General features: G+C 34.8%; 1 long non-coding RNA gene across 1 annotated transcript in view; it reads right to left on the bottom strand.

Moving 5' to 3' along the window:
- LOC136039388 (uncharacterized) overlaps nucleotides 1-16713 on the bottom strand; it is a 29203-nt gene extending 12490 nt beyond the window's left edge. Inside the window, exon 1 of the long non-coding RNA XR_010620433.1 lies at nucleotides 16541-16713. This is a non-coding gene — a long non-coding RNA (uncharacterized LOC136039388). The remainder of the gene's footprint in view (nucleotides 1-16540) is intronic.
- Nucleotides 16714-20066: the final 3353 nt, after the last annotated feature.

Below are 20066 nucleotides of genomic sequence, written 5' to 3'. Positions count from 1 at the left end.
CTCTAGATCCTCCCTTGCTCTGCACCCTGGACATACTTAGCTGATAGCTCTGCCCCAATGGACTGTACAAACCAAAATTACGCAAAGAAAAGCTACGTAAAAAAAAAAGCCGATATCGGATATTTTTCCGATGTCCAAAAATGACTTTGATCTCCACATAAGTCTTATAATATGAGCCGGCTTATATATTGGTTTGACCATAGTTTTATTACTGCTTCTTACTTTCAGTTGAAATAGCATGTTTTATTTATATAATATATATAAAAAAACGTTTTTTTAACGGAAATTAAGGAGCGACATTAAAACTTAAAACGAACAGAAATTACTTCGTATATAAAAGGAGATGCTTCCTCATTAACGCCCCGCTCTTTACGCTAAAGTTTTTTACTGTTTTAAAAAGTAGAGTTACAGAGTCAAAATTTAGCGTAAAGAGCGGGGCGTTGATGAGAAAGAGTTTGACTCTTTCTCTTAACTCTACTTTTAAAAACAATAAAAAACTTTAGCGTAAAGAGCGGGGCGTTGATGAGGAAGCATCTCCTTTCATATACGAAGTAATTTCTGTTCGTTTTAAGTTTTAATGTCGCTCCTTACTTTCCGTTAAAAACACTTTTTTTTTATTTACTTTCTGAATGTATTTGAATCAATGCATGTTTTGATTTTGGCTCTCCGCAGATGAATAATTAAAACAAAATTTGCATATTTATTTTTTTTGCTAAATGGCTTTCTCATAGTTTGATCGAATGATTTTGAGAAAAAAAGGAGCAGGGGAGGAGACCTAGTAGCCTTCCGATTTTTGGTTACTTAAAAAGGCAACTAGAACTTTTAATTTTTTTTCGAATGTTTCTATTAGTAAAAGATATACGTAACTTACAAATTAGCTTACGTAGCGAACTTCTGTATTCTCATGTTTTTATTACGTATACAAAGGGGTTTACCCCCTCGTCAGAACCTCGCTCTTTACACTAAAGCTTAAATTTTGTTCCAGTTTCTTAAGAATGACCCCTGAATCACAAAATCCGTAGAATAAATAGTTGAAATTACTAAAAATACTTTGGCTTTAAAAAGTGCGATGAATTAGGAGGAGGTGAGCCCATCATATGCGTACTAATTTCTGTTCGTTTTAAATTTTAATGCTTCTCCTTACTTTCAGTTGAAAAAACTTTTTCATATTTATTTTTTCATTGTATTTTTTAAATAATGCTAGATAATCCTGCGCTCCCTTCATGAAAATTCTCTTCCCCCATGACAAATTCTTCCAAGGAAAGTTCCCCCAACATATTCCCCTATTCTCAACTCCTCCCCCTACCTAAAAATCCCCCTGAAAAGTCTGTACACTTCCAAATAACCATTACTATACGTAAGCACTGGTCAAAGTTTGTAACTTGTGGCCCCTCCTACGGGGACTCTGGGGGAGTAAGTCTTCCCCAAAGACATAGTTAGAAGTTTTTGGACTACGCTGAATAAAATGGCTATCTCAGAATTTTGATCTGGTGACTTTGGGAAAATGATTAGCGTGGGAGGGGCCTAGGTGCCCTCCAGCTTTTTTGGTGACTGAAAAAGAGCACTAGAACTTTTCATTTCCATTAGAATGAGCCCTCTTGCAAGATTCTAGGACCACAGGGTCGATACGACCACCCCTGGAAAAAAAGAACAAGCAAATAAACACGTATCCGTGATCTGTCTTCTGGCAAAAAATACAAAATTCCACATTTTTGTAGATAGGAGCTTGAAACTTCTACAATATAGTTCTCTGATATGCTGAATCTGGTGGTGTGATTTTCGATAAGATTCTATGACTTTTAGGGGTTGTTTTCACCTATTTTCTAAAATAAGGCAAATTTTCTCAGGCTCGTAACTTTTGATGGGTAAGACTAAACTTCATTAAATTTATATATTTAAAATCAGCATTAAAATGCAATTCTTATGATGTAGCTATTGATATCAAAATTCCTTTTTTTAGAGTTTGGTTACTATTGAGCCGGGTCGCTCCTTACTACAGTTCGTTACCACGAACTGTTTGATTTCTGGTCGTTTTTTCATAATGCCGAAAATATGCCCCCCCCCTCCCTACGAATAATCCTTCCGCCACTAAGAATATCCTCAATGAAAAGTTCCTCTCATGTAAAATTCTCCCGGACAATTCCATCTTCAATAATTCCCACTGAATAATTCCATGTAGACAGTTCCAACAAGAGAATTTTTTAGCTTACTTTCATTTGAAAATATACTTGTTTCTTGTTTAATTTCTTACCATTTTTATCCTGACCAAAATCTCCCCCTTCGTGGAATTTTTTTTCCCGGAAGCCCCCCCCCTCCCAACTGGAAAGTTTCTCACATGAGAAAATACCTCGTGAAGAATTTATCCCACAGAAAATCCCTCCCTCGCGGAAGAAGAAAAACAGAAAACTCCGATCTCGCTGACGATAATTCCCCTCGAACATTTCCACATGCAAAATTCAGTCACCAATGAGAGAGTAAGACAAATAAAAAGGATTTCATGTCAGACTTCTTTCAAATTCTCCCAGCGTAAATTTCCCCCGTGGAAACTTCCTTCTGCACGGAATGCTCTCCCAGTGGAAAATACCCCACAGAAAATCCCCCTTTCCTAGAAATGTCTGTACCCATCTCAGTAACAAATGCCTTATGTAAACAATAGGTAAATTTCATAGCTCACAACCCTTTCCCCTGAGTCTGTGAGGGGTCATGTCATCCCCAGAGATATAGTTTTATACCTTTCAAATATATTGAATAAGATGGTTGTTCAACCCGTCCCCCTACTAGAAAGTTGCTTCCGCTGAAAATTCTTTCTGAAGAATTTATCCCGTGGAAAACTCCTCCATGGCAAATTTTTCCCGTAAAAAATGCCCCCTTCTAAGAAAAAATATTCTAGGTGACTCCAACCCGGTAAACATTTTCCCCCTGACAATTCCCTTTAATATCTCAACATGTACAATTGAGTCAGCAAAGAGAAAGTAAGACTAATAAATAGAAAGTCGCATATAAATTCTGACAAATTCCCCCAGTGTAAAATTTTCCCTGTAAGGTTTACCACTCCCCCTTCTCCATGGAAAATTTTATCCGTGGAAAATCCCACCAGAAGAAAATTCATCCCTCCCCCTTTACCTGAAAAATTTATTCATACTTCCCAATAACAAATACTATACGTAAACAATGGGCAAATTTTATAACTTAAAGACCTTTCCCCAGAGGCTGTGAAGGGTCATGGGCGTTCTCGAATGGCATAGCTATTTGGCCTTTTAGCTATGCTGAGTAAAATGACTCTCTCAAAATTTCTATCGGGGGACCTTGAGGAAAAGAACTGGTGGAAGGGGGTCTAGTTGCTCATCAGTTTTTTTTCACTAAAGAAGGGCACTAGAACTTTAAGTTTCTGTTCGAATGAGCCCTTTCAGGATATTTTAGGACTATCGGTTTGATGCGATCATCCCTGGGGAAAAAGACAACAAAAAACAAAACAAACAAACTAAAAACAAATAAACACACATCCGTGATCTTTCTTTTGGCAAAAAATACAAAATTCCACATTTTTGCAGAAGGGAGCTTGAAATTTCTACAATAGGGTTCTCGGATATGCTGAATCTGATTATGTGATTTTCATTAAGATCCCTTGACTTTTAGAGAGTTTTTCCTTTTTAGAAAATTTGTCAAATTTTCTCAGGTGCGTAGCTTTTGATGGGTAACACTAAACTTAGTGAATTGAATATATTTGTGATCAGCATAAAAAGCCAATTCTTTTGGTGCATTCATTAATATCAAAATTCTTTTTGAGTTTTGGTTACTATTGAACGGCTTCACTCCCTAGTTACAGTTCGTTGCCACGAACGGTTTGAAAAACCTATATAGTTGATGAAATGACTAGTTTTATCATCTTACTGTGACACATATAAAGCTCTTGAATGCCCATCCTACAGGGAAATTTAATTCGTAAGCATGAATTCCTGAGAACAAGAGAAGTAATTTTTCTTTCTGCATACCCAGCGTTAAGGGGTCAACCTTTAGCTGGGGGTTACCTGCAATCAGCAATTCAGATTCATAATTGATTGTGCGAAAGGCAAACAAAGCGGCATTTTATTTATTTTTGAACAACCTAAAACGATTTCTGAAAGATACGGGTCGGAAGAGGGTGGATTACCTATTGATTTTTCAACTCATAAATCCACCTTTGTGATTTTAAAATAAACATCTTCGAAGACCTGAATTATAATCGTTTTTTGTTCCTAATTGTTGTTTTACTAGGAGGATAATTGTTTTCGAAGTTAAAAGTTATGCAAGTGCTCCAGGTTGTGCTTCTCTCGGATGGCGGACCATGATGCTTATGGATTTTCAAAAAAGTTAGTCTAATTAAAGAGTAAAACTTTAACCCGTTTTGCTTAACAGTAATGAAGTCTGTGAATCCATAGAAATGAGCTAGTTAACATATTTGAACTACGGTTAGCTTAATCTGATAGAGCAGAGGAGAGACGTAATTGAACCATCACATTGACGACAATTTTGATTGTGACATAGCCATTAGGGAGTCGTGGAGCTTGTACCCTCTCGAAATGGTAAAACTCACATCAAATAAAGGCCTATGATACAAGTTCAATAAAGTTTTCAATGTTATGTCTCTACCTACAAAATGACTCTGACCCAGGGGCACCAATAGAAGGGGGGCGATTAAGCCTACCATATTTTCTCCTCGCCCAAAAGATTTTCAAAATATTTGTTTTGGTATTTTCATTGAAAAAATTTAGCAATACAACACATTTCCCCCTTTGATTATGAATTTCTTTTTCATCTTCATCATAGGGATTGAGAAAATCCTTACCCGCCCCTAAGTTTCCTTGAATTGGTGCCCCTGCTCCAGCTAACCTTGGAAATGAATCATGTGTTTTGGGATTTTATGTAGAAAGCAACAAACCTTTTATAAAATCCTTAAAGAAAGCAAAAACACCATTCCTTTAAGTATTAAATGGAAAAAGCAAGTTTTTTATAACTTAAAGTAAGGGGTGACATTAAAACTGAAAACGAACAGAAATTACTCCGTATATGCAATCGGTTGTCCCCTCCGCAATCCCTCGCTCTTTACGCTAAAGCTTTTAATTGTTTTAAAAAGTAGAATTGTGGCAAAGAGTCAAACTTTAGCGTAAAGAGAGAGGGATTGCGGAGGGGACAACCGATTGCAAATACGGAGTAATTTCTGTTCGTTTTAAGTTTTAATGTCGCTCCTTATTTTCAGTTAAAAAAACTAGTTTTTTTTATTTAATTTCTGAACGTTTTTGAATTAATGCATGTTTTATTTTGGCTTTCCGCACATAAATTATTAAAATGAAATTTGTTTATTAATTCTTTTTCTTTTGGCTAAATGGCTTCCTCTTAGTTTTGATCAGACGATTTTGAGAAATAAGGGGTGGGGAAGGAGGCCCATTTGTCCTCCAATTTTTCGGTTACTTAAAAGGCAACTAGAACTTTTAATTTTTAACGAACGTTTTTATTAGTAAAAAATATGCGTAATTTAAGAATTAACTTACGTAACAAACTTTTATATTCTTATATTTTTATTATGTATACGAGGGGGTTTGTATCCTCGTTAATACCTCGCTCTTTAAACTAAATCGTAAGTTTTGTCTCAATTCTTTAAGAATGACCCCTGAATCAAAAAGGCCGTAGAATAAATAGTTGAAATTACTAAAAATACTTTAGCATAAAGGGCGAGGTATTTATCTCCTCCTAAATACCTCACTCTTTATGCTAAATTATTTTTAGAACCCCTCATATGCGTAATAATCTCTGGTCGTTTTAAGTTTCAATGCTACTCCTTACTTTCAATTGAAAAAACGTTTTCGTGTTTATTTTTTCATTCTTTTTATAGTAATGCTAGAAAATCCTGCGCCCTTTTCATTGAATTTTTCTTCCCCCATGACATATTCCTCCAAGGAAAGTTCCTCCCACATAGCCCCCTCCCTGCAACCCCACCCCCAAACCTAAAAAATCCCCCTGAAAAAGTCTGTACACTTCCCAATAACCATTACTATTTGTAAACACTGGTCAAAGTTTGTAACTTGCAGCCCCTCCTCCAGGGATTGTGGGGGAGTAAGTCATTACCAAAGACATAGTTATTATGGTTTTCGACTATGCGGAACAAAATGGCTATCTCAAAGTTTTGATCCGTTGACTTTGGGAAAAAATGAGCGAGGGAGGGGGCCTAGGTGCCCTCCAATTTCTTTGATTACTTAAAAAGGGCACTAGAACTTTTCATTTCCGTTGGAATGAGCCCTCTTGCGACACTTGGACCACTTGGTCGATACGATGACCCCTGGGGAAAAGAAAAAAAAATAAATACATAAACACACACCCGTGATTTGGCAAAAAATACGAAATTCCACATTTTTGTAGATAGGAGCTTGAAATTTGTGTTACAGGGTTCTCTGATACGCCGAATGCGATGGTGTGACTTTCGTTAAGATTCTATGACTTTTAGGGGATGTTTCCCCCTATTTTCCAAAATAGGGCAAATTTTCTCAGGCTCGAAAACTTTTGATGACAAAGAATAAATTTAATGAAACTTATATATTTAGAATCAGCATGAAAATTTAATTCTTTTGATGTATCTCTTAGCATCAAAATTCCGTTTTTTAGAGTTTCGTTTACTATTGAGCTGGGTCGCTCCTTACTACAGTTCGTTACCACGAACTGTTTGATGTGCTGTCCCCTCCATAACACCCAGCTGTTTACGCTAAAGTTTGACTCTTTCTCACAAGTCTACTTTTAACTTTAGCGTAAAGAGCGGGGCGTTAAGAAGAGGACAGCCCCTTTCATGTACGGAATAATTTCTGGTTGTTTGAAGTTTTAATGTGGTCCCTTACTTTCAGTTAAAAAAAAACTTGTTTTTTTTTTAATTCTTGAACGTTTCTGAATTAATGCAGGTTTTGAAAAGTGCTCACCGTACGTGAGCAATTAAACGAAATTTGCGTATTAATTTTACTTTTTTTAAACTAATAATAAACTAAGTTTGATTTTAGTTCCAGTTATGTAAGGATGGCCCCTGTATCACAAAGGCTGTTTAATTAGAATAGTAACCTGTTTTAAAAGTAAAAAAAAACTTTAGAGTAAGAGCGAGCTATTGAGGAGAGGCATCCCCCCTCATATACGTAATATTGTCTATTTATTTTAAGTTTTAATGCTGTTCCTTACTTACAGTTGAAAAAACTTGTTTTTTCATTTAATTTCCGGTCATTTTTTAAATAATGTTGGGAAATCCGGTTTCCCTTTATGAAAACTTCCCTTCCCCCATGAATTCCTCTATGGAAAAAGCCTCCCACGTAACCTTCACCCCCCGAACCCCCCACGCTCCTGAAAAAATCAGCAATGAAAACGTCGGTATACTTCTTGATAATATACACTATATTTAAACAGCGGGCATAGTTCACAACTTGTAACCCTTCCCCTGGAGACTGCGGGGGATTAGGTCATCTTTAAAGACATAGTTATTATATTTTGACTATGCTGAACGGGATAGCTATCTCAAATTTTTATTCGGATGACTTTGGGAAACAAGCGAGTGTGGGAGGGGGCCTAGTTGCCCTCCAATTTTTGGTCACTTGAAAAAGGCACTAGAGCTTTTAATTTCCGTTTGAATGAGCCTTCTCGCGGTATTCTAGAACCACTAGGTCGATAAGATAGCCCCTGGGAAGTTAAAAAAAAAATAAACACGCATTTGTAATTATTATTTGTAATTATTATTATTATTCATTTTATTTGTAATAAAATGCAAAATTCCACGTTTTTGCAGATAGTCGCTTGAAACGTCTGTACTAAATTCTCTGATACGCTGAATCGAATGGTGTGATTTTCATTAAAATTCTATGACATTTAGGGGATGTTTCTCCTTTTTTTCAAAAATCAGGCAAATATTCTCAGGCTTGTAACTTTAAAAAACTTACATATTTGAAGTGAGCATAAAAATTCGATTCTTTTGATGTATCTATTAGTATCGAATTCCGTTTTTTAGAGTTTCGGTCGCTATTGAGGTGGTTCGTTACCACGACAGGTTTGATCCTCTAAATATACTAATTAATTATTCATTTCACTACTCTTTTTAGAAGGAATAGATATTACCATTGTAATTATATCCCACCCCATAATAGTGCCGCAGATAGCCTCATTCTGAGCACATAAGTTTGATTAATTGGTGAATTTGTGCTAGTTTACGGGCTTGTTTTTATTAGCAGCGCGTTCAGTGTTTAAAAATAAAACTATTTTCAAAACGAAATACCACAAGATCAACAATCTCTTGTATATAGCCTGGGATATATTTCGATTTTTTTTTTTCTGAGACCCCTATAACTCGGACTAAGTCTAATCTCGGAACAATGTTTTAACTTGTATTTATCTTTCCTAAACATGGACAGCAGGCACATGATCTTAGGCGTGATGAGACTGTTATCAAACCGTTCGTGGTAACGAACTGTAGTAAGGAGCGACCCTGCTCAATAGTCACCAAAACTCTAAAAAATTGAATTTTGATATCAGTAGCTACATCAAAAGAATCAAATTTTAATGCTGATTTTAAATATATAAGTTTAATCAAGTTTAGTCTTACCCATCAAAAGTTACGAGCCTGAGAAAATTTGCCTTATTTAAGAAAATAGGGGGAAACACCCCCTAAAAGACGTAGAATCTTAACGAAAATGACACCGTCAGATTCAGCGTATCCGAGAACCCTACTTTAGAAGTTTCAAGCTCCTATCTACAAAAATGTGGAATTTCGTATTTTTTGCCAGAAGACAAATCACGGGTGCGTGTTTGTTTTTTGTTTGTTTTTTTTTTCTTTTTTCTTTTTCCCAGGGGTCATCGTATCGACCAAGTGGTCCTAGAATGTCGCAAGAGGGCTCATTCTAACGGAAATGAAAAGTTCTAGTGCCCTTTTTAAGTGACCAAAAAAATTGGAGGGCATCTAGGCCCCCTCCCACGCTAATTATTTTCCCAAAGTCAACGAATCAAAATTTTAAGATAGCCGTTTTGTTCAGCATAGTCGAAAACCATAATAACTATGTCTTTGGAGATGACTTACTCCCCCACAATCCCTGGAGGAGGGGCTGCAAGTTACAAACTTTGACCAGTATTTTCATATAGTAATGGTTATTGAGAAGTGTACAGACGTTTTCAGGGGGATTTTATTTTGTTTGGGGGTGGGGCTATGTTGGAGGATCTTTCCTTGGAGGAATCTGTCATATGGGAAGAAAAATTCAATGAAAAGGGCGCAGGGTTTTCTAGCATTACTATAAGAAAACAATGAAAAATAAATATGAAAACGTTTTTTCAAATGAAAGGAAGGGATAGCATTGAAACTTAAAACGAACAGAGATTATTACGCAAATGAGGGGTTCTAAAAATACTTTAGCATAAAGAACGAGGTATTTAGGAGGAGATAAATACCTCGCTCTTTATGCTAAAGTATTTTTAGTAATTTAAACTATTTATTCTACGGCCTTTCTGATTCAGGGGTCATTCTTAAAGAATTGGGACAAAAATTACGATTTATTGTAAAGAGCGAGGTATTAACGAGGGTACAAACCCCCTCGTATACATAATAAAAATATAAGATTATGAAAGTTTGTTACGTAAGTTAATTCTTAAATTACGTATATTTTTTACTAATAAAAACATTCGTTAAAAATTAAAAGTTCTAGTTGCATTCTTAAGTAACCGAAAAATTGGAGGGCAACTAGACCTCCTTCTCCACCCTTTATTTCTCAAAATCGTCTGATTGAAACTAAGAGAAAGCCATTTAGCCAAAAAAAGAATTAATATTCAAATTTCATTTTAATAATTTATGTGAGGAGAGCCAAAACCAAACATGCATTAATTCAAAAACGTTCAGAAATTAAATAAAAAAAAAATAATTTTTTTAGCTGAAAGTAAGGAGTGACATTAAAACTTAAAACGAACAGAAATTACTCCGTATATTAAATTGGTTGTCCCCTCCGCAATCTCTCGCTCTTTACGCTAAAGTTTGACTCTTTGCCACAATTCTATTTTTTAAAACAATTAAAAGCTTTAGCGTAAAGAGCGAGGGATTGCGGAGGGGACAACCCATTTCATATACGGATTAATTTCTGTTCGTTTTAAGTTTTAATGTCGCTCCTTACTTTCAGCTAAAAAAAAATAGTTTTTTTTATTTAATAGATAACAGGGATTAGCTGATAGCTGGGACTATCGACTGATTAAACTTTTAGAAAAAGTTTTAATATTTTCTGTTGAAGAAAGGGCATTATACTCCAAGATTAAGACCAAGCTTAAACGTGAACTATGTGAGGTTATGTTCCATTGTCGGTTATCAGTGAACTTAAAATAGTTAGCATCGTATAAGGATAAAATATTCAAGCTAATCAACTACATATTAAGATAACGTTGACAAACACAACAGTCAAACAAACCAATTTCGAGGTGATATAACAAGAATCCACATAATTTAAATGTTGAAGTGGTGATTAGCTGTCTAGCTACTGTATAACTTCTTACCATAGCTGATTTTTAACCAAAGCCAAAAAATATGCCGTCACTGGCATGTAGTTTATCGTCTTTGTCAAACTAGAAGCAACCCTGAAAATTCTTTAAAAAGAAATTTTCTAAAGGTTATGGAATAAGAAACTTGTTCCATCAGATAGAAAAAAGAATACTTCATGTCATTATAATTGCATCCCAGCCCCCTCCTCCCTAATCGGTCCAAATATGACTATAAGCTGTAGGTTATAAAAAATTTAACTAGTTTTGTTCTTTTTTGTTTTGAACTTGTTTTGAGCTAAATATTGTTTTGAGCAAATGGTCTAATACAGCTTATTAGCATAAAAGAGAACTTGTATGCTGAGATAGGTATCCTAAGCTTGAAGGAAATGTAAATATCAATAAAAAGAAATTTTCCAACGTAAGGCATCCAAAATTTTGCAATTTTAATGTTTATATCAAACAGTTCGTGGTAACCAACTGTAGTAAGGAGCGACCCGGCTCAATAATAACCAAAACTAAAAAAAAAACGAGTTTTAATACCAATAGCTACATCAAAAGAATCAAATTTTAATGCTAATTTTAAATATATAAGTTTCATCAAGTTTAGTCTTACCCATTAAAAGTTACGAGCCTGAGAAAATTTGCCTCATTTTAGAAAATAGGGGGAAACAACCCCTAAAAGTCATAGAGTCTTAACGGAAATCACACCATCAAGTTTACCGTATCAGAGAACCCTATTGTAGAAGTTTCAACCTCCTATCTACAAAAATGTGGAATTTTTTATATTTTGCCAGAAGGCAGATCACGGATGCGTGTTTATTTATTTTTTTTGTTATTTTTTCCAGGGGTGATCGTATCGATCCAGTAGTCCTAAAATCTTGCAAGAGGGCTCACTCTAACGGAAATAAAAAGTTCTAGTGTCCTTTTTATGTGACCAGAAAAATTGGAGGGCATCAAGGCCCCCTCCCACGCTAATTATTTTCCCAAAGTCACAAGATCAAAATTCTGAGATAGCCATTTCATTCAGCGTAGTCGAAAAACCTTATAACTATGTCTTTGGGGACGACTTACTCCCCCACAGTCCCTGTGGGAGGGGCTACAAGTTACAAACTTTGACCAGTGCTTACATATATTAATGGTTATTTGGAAGTGTACAGACATTTTCAGGGGGATTTTATGGTTGGGGGGGGGGGGTGAGAGAGGTGGATATGTTGGGGAAACTTTCCTTGGAGGAATATATCATGGGGGAAGAAACTTTCCATGAAGGGAGCGCAGAATTTTCTAGCATTATTAAAAAAAAAACAATGACAAAATAAATATGAAAAAGTTTTTTCTCTGAAAGTAAGGAACAGAATTAAAATTTAAACGAACATAAATTATTACGCATATGATGGGCTCACCTCTTCCTAGTACCTCGCTCTTTATGCTAAATTATTTTTAGTAATTTCAACTATTTATTCTACAGCTTTTGTGATTCAGGGGTGATTCTTAAGAAATTGGGACAAAATTTAAGCTTTAGTGTAAAGAGCGAGGTACTGAGGAGGGGGTGAACCCCTCATATACGTAATAAAACTTGAGAATACAGAAGTTCTTTATGCAAGCTAATTTATAAGGTACGTATATCTTTTACTAATAAAAACATTCGTAAAATATTAAAAGTTCTAGTAGCCTTTCTAAGTAACCAAAAACCAAAGGGCAACTAGGCCTCCTCCCCCGCTCCTTTTTTCTCAAAATCGTTCGATCAAAACTATGAGAAAGCAATTTAGCCAAAAAGAATAAATATGCAAATTTCGTTTTAATTATTCATCTGCGGAGAGCCAAAATCAAAACATGCATTGATTCAAAAACGTTCAGAAATTAAATAAAAAATTAAATTTTTTTTAACGGAAAGTAAGGAGTGACATTAAAAATCAAAACGAACAGAAATTACTTCGTATATGGAAAGAGATGCTTCCTCATCAACGCCCCGCTCTTTACGCTAAAGTTTGACTCTTTCTCTTAACTCTACTTTTTAAAACAGTAAAAAACTTTAGAGTAAAGAGCGGGGCGTTGACGAGGAAGCATCCCCTTTCATATACGAAGTAATTTCTGTTCGTTTTAAGTTTGAGTGTCGCTCCTTACTTTCCATTAAAAAAACTTGTTTTTTTTTTTATTTAATTATAAGAAAGGACAAACTAGATTTAGGAGCTCCATAGTCTAGGGCAGAATTCAGATACACCAAAAAGGAAACAAAATATGCTGCTGTCATTCTATTTGTATTTTAGTCCTCATCGTTAACAGAGCCAAACATAATATTTATTCTTAAAAAGAGTCATGATATAAATCTAGACTAAGCACTAAAGATTCTTCTTTCCAGCAGCATCGTTATTTTCAGCAGTTTGCTGCTTTTGTTGTTTTTTTAAGGTGACTTTGTTTTGAATTTTGAGCCGCTTATTGGTGAAAATAAGTAAAAACGTTACGGGAACCCACAAAAACAGCCAAGTCCCTCACAAAAACGTAGGCTGAAATACAGTTGCGCTAGAAACAACTCTTAAAACCAATAAAAACGATATATTCCGAATGTATTGGAATAAGGATTTTGTTGTTATAGTTTTTAGTTCCCGATCTAGATCCTTAAGGTGCATAACAAGTTTGCCTATTTTCGTTGTTTTTGATATCAAATTGTTGGATTTTAAATTTTTTTTCCAACTGTCGATAAATCATAAGTCTAAAAAACATTGAAGTCAACAAAATCATCAGACTTCTGTACATAACCCAGGGAACTAGGGTGCAGCAAAAGAGGAAGCAAATCTGAAAATTAATAAAGCAAAGTTTTCTAAATGTAAGAAAGTATTTTGTTAATATTCCAAAAGGCTTTCAATTCAAAATAGGGGCGAAATATAATAAAACTATATAAAAAAATTTACGATTAAAAAAAAAAACAAGATATAACACTAATGTAAATAATAAAAAAAATTTACTTATTTTGTGATTTTTGTTTCGAAATTATTTTAATGTTGAATTGGAACCAACTGCTAATAAAAAATAAATGCGAACGTAGAATGAACTCACAAAATAAGCAAAATTTTGCGTATAATTGAAGGCTATGTCTGGCCCTATTAGGGGTGGGATAGGATCTGATGCGCATTTTAGGGGTCGGAGCTATTACATTTGGAAAGAGCGTCAAATGGGGAATCAATTGGCAGATTTTGTTTTTATTTTCTATTTGATTTTTGCTCAGTAAGCAAACATAACCAGGGAGTGCCCACCTTACTATCCACCCTTGTGGATGTAAATGTGAACGTTTCGGATGAAATAACCTCTGTAAACATAAAAAAAAATCTCTAGAACAATTTAGCCTATCCAACAAAGCAATTCCTTTTAGATATGACATCTTCTGCATATATGTGACTATGCCTGCTCATTCAGAGCTGAGTAAGACACAGATGACCAAACATGTAGCCAAAATTAGTATATCTATGTAAAGCCAAGCTTTCATGCTTTCTAAACCTTTGCCGTATTGAAAAAAATATATAATATATATTTTTATTCACTAAAGAAAAGAATGTTCATGAACTTTAGTGTTTCTGATGCTTCTGGTCCAATTTCTATTTTATACAATTCCGGCGCCATTTTTGGGCAAATTCAGGTGGATATTTCCGTGGGGAGGGGGAGTTTTTCCATGGATGTGGAGTCAGATTTCCTGGTATTATTTACATAACGATCAGAAAATAAAATATAAAAAAAAACACTTTTTTTATTGAAAGTAAGTAGCAGCATTAAAACTTAAAATGAATAGAAATTATTAGATATATGTGGAGGGTTGGCCCCTCCTCAGCCTCCTGCAGTTTACGCTATAGTTTGAATTTTGTCTCAGTTCTTTAAGAACGACTCCTGAAACACAATGGTCACTTAATTCAGAACAATAAGAAGTTTTTTAAAAGCACTAAAAAACATTTGCGTAGAGAATGAAGAGTCGAGGACAGGGAAACCTCCCCTCGCATACATAATAATCTCTATTCGTTTTAAGTTTAAATGTTGCTCCTTACTTTCAGTTGTAAAAACTTGTTGTTGTTCTTTTTGTTTAGTGGTTTCAAAGACAAACTTCAGCGGTCACAAAATCCCTGCAATCCTTGATGTGAGAGGTAGATGAAATAAATCTGAAGTTTTAAAGTGTAAAACTTTTTGCTGACATGACTACTCTGCCAGAGGTGTTTTTTGATTTCCGCACTGATTTTCACACCAAAATTGTTGGCAAAGTCTGTGACTGTGAGGTAACAGTTAAATTGAAATTGTTTAATTAATTCAATAATAGAAACGGATAATTAAGTAAAATTGTATCCCGTGCCGAAAGGTCTTTCTGGAAGTCCAGGACTGTTTTCCTTGATATTTTCCTGGGCAATTTCTTTTACATACTTTTAAAGTGCATATTTTTCTCGAGCATTTGGTGTTTTCAATCAAGTCCTAATTAAAGATTTTTTTTCAACACCTAGCTGTAGCCCTAAGGGTCCAATGGGACTAGAACTGATAAATCTCTTAAACTTCACCTAAGTTTCTAGTTGTTACTCCATAGAACTTCTATAGAAAATAGTACTTCTGTGCATTTGAATATAAACTCAGTGCTGAAAACGTTTTTGCAAATTAGTGCACAAATTTTGCCGTTGCGGTGTATTTAAGCAATGAGTTAAAGCTGGCCATATATGCTGGAACGTACAGGATAAATGGGATTTAAGACCCTCTCCCGAGTCCCAAGCTTTCCTTTTTTCATTTGACTATTTTTCAAGCTCTTTTCAATAGGTTCATTCTCAGATATTCCTCCCCTCTCAAAAAAAAGTATTTTCATGTGTGTATATGTAGCTTGTGATATCAAAAGTACTTTTAAAATTCAATCAATGAGTAATGTTTGTATTTAAAACGAATTGGAGATATACTAAATAAAAAATGAGAAGACGCCCCTCCTTTTTTAACAATAGAACCTCGCTTTACATATAGTGAAGCACTGATAGGTAGCTCTTACTCCTTAAACCCTTAGTGGACTATATTCATTTTTAAAATAAATAAAAAATATATTAAAAATTTATATTGTTTTCCATAACATTCAAATGATACTTCGTTGTTATGAGCAAGGATACTAAGAGGAGTGGTAGCTTTCTTCTTACTTAAGAAAAATTAATATCCTCCTAAAGTTTAAACATCAATCTCTAATTTATTTAAAATACTTTCTGGATGATCACATAAATATTGGCGAATAGAAATAGTCTTACATCGAACGCTCCAAATTTGTTCCGAATAGGCATGAGGAAAGCCGCCATCTTTTAAAATTTGGAACTGACTCAACATATTTGGAAATCTATTTACAAGCTTCTATGTTTGTAGAACAAGGCTCATTTGAATCTAATGCCGTTTTGATGTTCCAAGTTTCTTAGCATAAGGCGAGGCGCAGAGGGGCTTTGATAAGGCTCATGGCAGAAAATAGAGGCAATGACAAGGCTCAGGTGCTTATGACAGTAAATATATTCCAAAGTCTTTTTACTTAAATTCGATTCAACTCTACTAAAAAAAGGGTACTTATCTGTTATAGTGACATCACTTAAAAAGTAAAATTAGGTTAACCCTAAGGAAACATACCTAAGTACGATGAAAATATAATACTTTAGAAGCAAACTTGGGCTATATATTTGCACATTAGGTGGGGGGAGGGGAAAAGCATGACGGATCTGCATGCAAAATGTGTTAGGTACCATTATTCTGCATATTATAAAGTAGGAATCGCTTTTAACTTTGCACTGTCAAAATACTTTGCCCCCACCTCAAGCCCCTAATGTGCAAATCTGTAGCCCAAATTACATATTTCCCATCTATTTTGTCACTTGTTTTTGTCTTTTATCACGCTAGGGTGAAAGAAACTAGCGAAAGAAACCGTTTCAACAGTACGTCAATGGATGAAAGAACTTAGTGGAGTCGCTATAACAGTAAAGTACCAAAAAGAGTTCTGGTGATACATTTTCACAGGTCAGATATTAAAGATCAAATACAGGTTTGGTCCATATTTTACCTCACCACTTTTATTTGTCCAAAGTCAATATCAAATGTAAGCTACAATTTTAATCAGATACCGGAAACAACTGAAAATTCCTCATGCAACACAAGATGACTTGAATTCTGTCCCGTCCAGCTGAGTAATCATTCACAATTAAGCATTGAAGTGAGCAAACCACTTTGTTCGGGTTTCCACTTTACCAAAGCAATTTGTTTCTTGTTTGTAACTACTTGAACGTGTCATATCTGTGAAGTAGTGTGTGTCATCTTGTGGGTGCTGAAGGAAGCTGCATTCCGAATGAGAGGATGGAGCCAAATTCAAATTATTATTTGTCGAACTTTACAAGTCTATATGTGTTTCTTTATTTACATTAGATTGAAAAACAAGTTTTTCATATGCAAGTAATGATCGATGTTCAAAAAAAAATCGACAAACAGAAGTTTGCCTGAATGGGAGGAAAGCTTTTGTTCTTCTCTCCATACTTTTGTTTTATATAATATTAAATAAAAAAAACTAATTTTTTTAGCTGAAAGTAAGGAGCGATATTAAAACTTAAAACGGACAGAAATTACTCCGTATATGAAATGGGTTGTCCCCTCCGCAATCCCTTGCTCTTTACGCTAAATTTTTTAATTGTTTTAAAAAGTAGAATTGTGGCAAAGAGTCAAACTTCAGCGTAAAGAGCGAGGGATTGCGGAGGGGACAACCCATTTCATATACGGAGTAATTTCTGTCCGTTTTAAGTTTTAATATCGCTCCTTACTTTCAGCTAAAAAAATTAGTTTTTTTTTATTTAATTTCTGAACGTTTTTGAATTGATGCATGTTTGGTTTTGGCTCTCCGCACATAAATTATTAAAATGAAATTTGTATATTAATTCTTTTTTTGGCTAAATGGCTTTCTCTTAGTTTTGATCAGACGATTTTGAGAAATAAGGCGTGGAGAAGGAGGCCTAGTTGCCCTCCAATTTTTCGGTTACTTAAAAAGGCAACTAGAACCTTTAATTTTTAACGAACGTTTTTATTAGTAAAAAATATACGTAACTTAAGAATTAACTTACGTAACAAAATTTCATAACCTTATGTTTTTATTATGTATACGAGGGGGTTTGTACCCTCGTTAATACCTCGCTCTTTACACTAAATCGTAAGTTTTGTCCCAATTCTTTAAGAATGACCCCTGAATCAAAAAGGCCGTAGAATAAATAGTTGAAATTACTAAAAATACTTTTGCATAAAGAGCAAGGTATTTATCTCCTCCTAAATACCTCGCTCTTTATGCTAAAGTATTTTTAGAACCCCTCATATGCGTAATAATCTCTGTTCGTTTTAAGTTTCAATGCTACTTCTTCCTTTCATTTGAAAAAACGTTTTCATGTTTATTTTTTATTGTTTTCTTATAGTAATGCTAGAAAATCCTGCGCCCTTTTCATTGAATTTTTCTTCCCCCATGACAGATTCCTCCAAGGGAAGATCCTCCAACATAGCCCCCTCTCCTCAGCCCCACCCCCAAACAAAATAAAATCCCCCTGAAAACGTCTTTACACTTCCCAATAACCATTATTATATGTAAACACTGGTCAAACTTTGTAACTTGCAACCTCTCCCCCAGGGATTTTGGGGGAGTAAGTCATTCCCAAAGACATAGTTATTATGGCTTTTGACTATGCTGAACAAAATGGCTATCTCAAAATTTTGATCCGTTCACTTTCGGAAAAAAATGAGCGTGGGAGGGGGCCTAGATGCCCTCCAATTTTTTTGGTCACTTATAAAGGGCACTAGAACTTTTCATTTCCGTTAGAATGAGCTCTCTTGCGAAATTCTAGGACCACTTGGTCGATACGATGACCCCTGGGGAAAAAAAAAAAAAAACAAAACAAAAAAAAACAAATAAACACGCATCCGTGATTTGTCTTCTGGTAAAAAATACAAAATTCCACATTTTTGTAGATAGGAGCTTAAAACTTCTACAGTAAGGTTCTCTGATACGCTGAATCTGATGGTGTCATTTTCGTTAAGATCCTATGACTTTTAGGGGTGTTTTCCCCTATTTTCCTAAATAAGGTAAATTTTCTCAGGCTCGTAACTTTTGATGGGTTAGACTAAACTTGATGAAACTTATATATTTAAAATCAGCATTAAAATGTGATTCTTTTGATGTAGCTATCGATATCAAAATTCCATTTTTTAGAGTTTTGGTTACTATTGAGCCGGGTCGCTCCTTACTACAGTTCGTTACCACGAACTGTTTGATACACTCAAAAAGTAATTTTAGGTGAATGTTAATGAAAAAACAACATATGATGAAAATATAATACTTTATTAACAAAATTGTGAAAACTACAACAAAGAATTATGGGAGGGGGGCCGCCCAGAGCGCACTACATTAAAAACGTAACCTAAACTAACCTAACCAAAATACCAACTATATTTTTAATGAAAGTATAGCTACAATGTATTTTCCAAGCAAGCCGAAGCTAATTGCCTGGTATTAACACCGTAAAAAGCAGGTAGTGTCTCATGTTCACGATATAAGTTCTCGAGTGCGTATTATATAACACGTAAGTACCCTTTTCTCTTTAAAAAAAAAGTAAATATAAAAAACAAGGCTTTGCAAATAAAAATAAGTAATGATATTTAAGCTAAGAATAAGCCGAATTATTCGTTAGATGAGAATGCCCTCCCTAAGTACTCCATTCTTTACGTTTAAGTTAGATTCTCTTATTTCTGGACTTTCAGGATGAATATCGACATTTCTCCCGAACACTGTGACAAAATTTGACGTTATTTGTCCGAGTGCTTAGTGAAAGAAAAGCTATCTTAATAATGTTAGAAGGCCCCCGTCACCCGACCACAAAAATTCCCCGAACCTTTCCTCAAATCTTTATTGTGCAATACTGCACTGCTAAATACAAATTAATCAACTTCCAAATGGTGAAATTCATTCAAATGAAAATAAGAAATAATTGTTTGCAATAACTGTAGGTACTTGTGTAGGTACTTTTGGTAAGCTTTATCCTGTTTTTGTTTCCTAAGTTAGACAACCATATATAATTAATATCAAAAACTAATTTTAGATTTTTAAGACTCAATATTGTTAGTTCAATGGGGGAGATGGCGGAGGGGGTACATCGACAAAGATTTGTCTCTAGTTTCCTTCCATCTATATTATTAATTTATTTTCTTCTAATTTAGCAGCTTTAGCCTGTAAAGATCCCATCAGTCCCCTTTATGCACAGAAGTAATATCGTACCATCTACATTACTTCATTGATCATTCTAAGCACTGAAATTAGAAATCGACATCCCAAAATTTGGACTTCAATTTCTTGGGTGCAGAAACTAGCAAACTGGTACCCCGACTATAGATTAATAGGAGCCCAATCCAGGTACCGACGATGTGATTTTAGCTTTCTTGGTTAATGAAAATTTTTTATTCTCATTGACTTGCCAGCAGCAACTTGAAACCTACAAGCAGGGGAAGGGGAGGGGTTAGAAGTACAAAAACTTTCGTCTAACAAGGGTAATTTTGATACTTGTTAA

Source organism: Artemia franciscana, chromosome 2 (assembly GCF_032884065.1).
Source record: "Artemia franciscana chromosome 2, ASM3288406v1, whole genome shotgun sequence".
Taxonomy (NCBI): domain Eukaryota; kingdom Metazoa; phylum Arthropoda; class Branchiopoda; order Anostraca; family Artemiidae; genus Artemia; species Artemia franciscana.
This window is presented reverse-complemented; position numbering and strand designations above follow the sequence as displayed.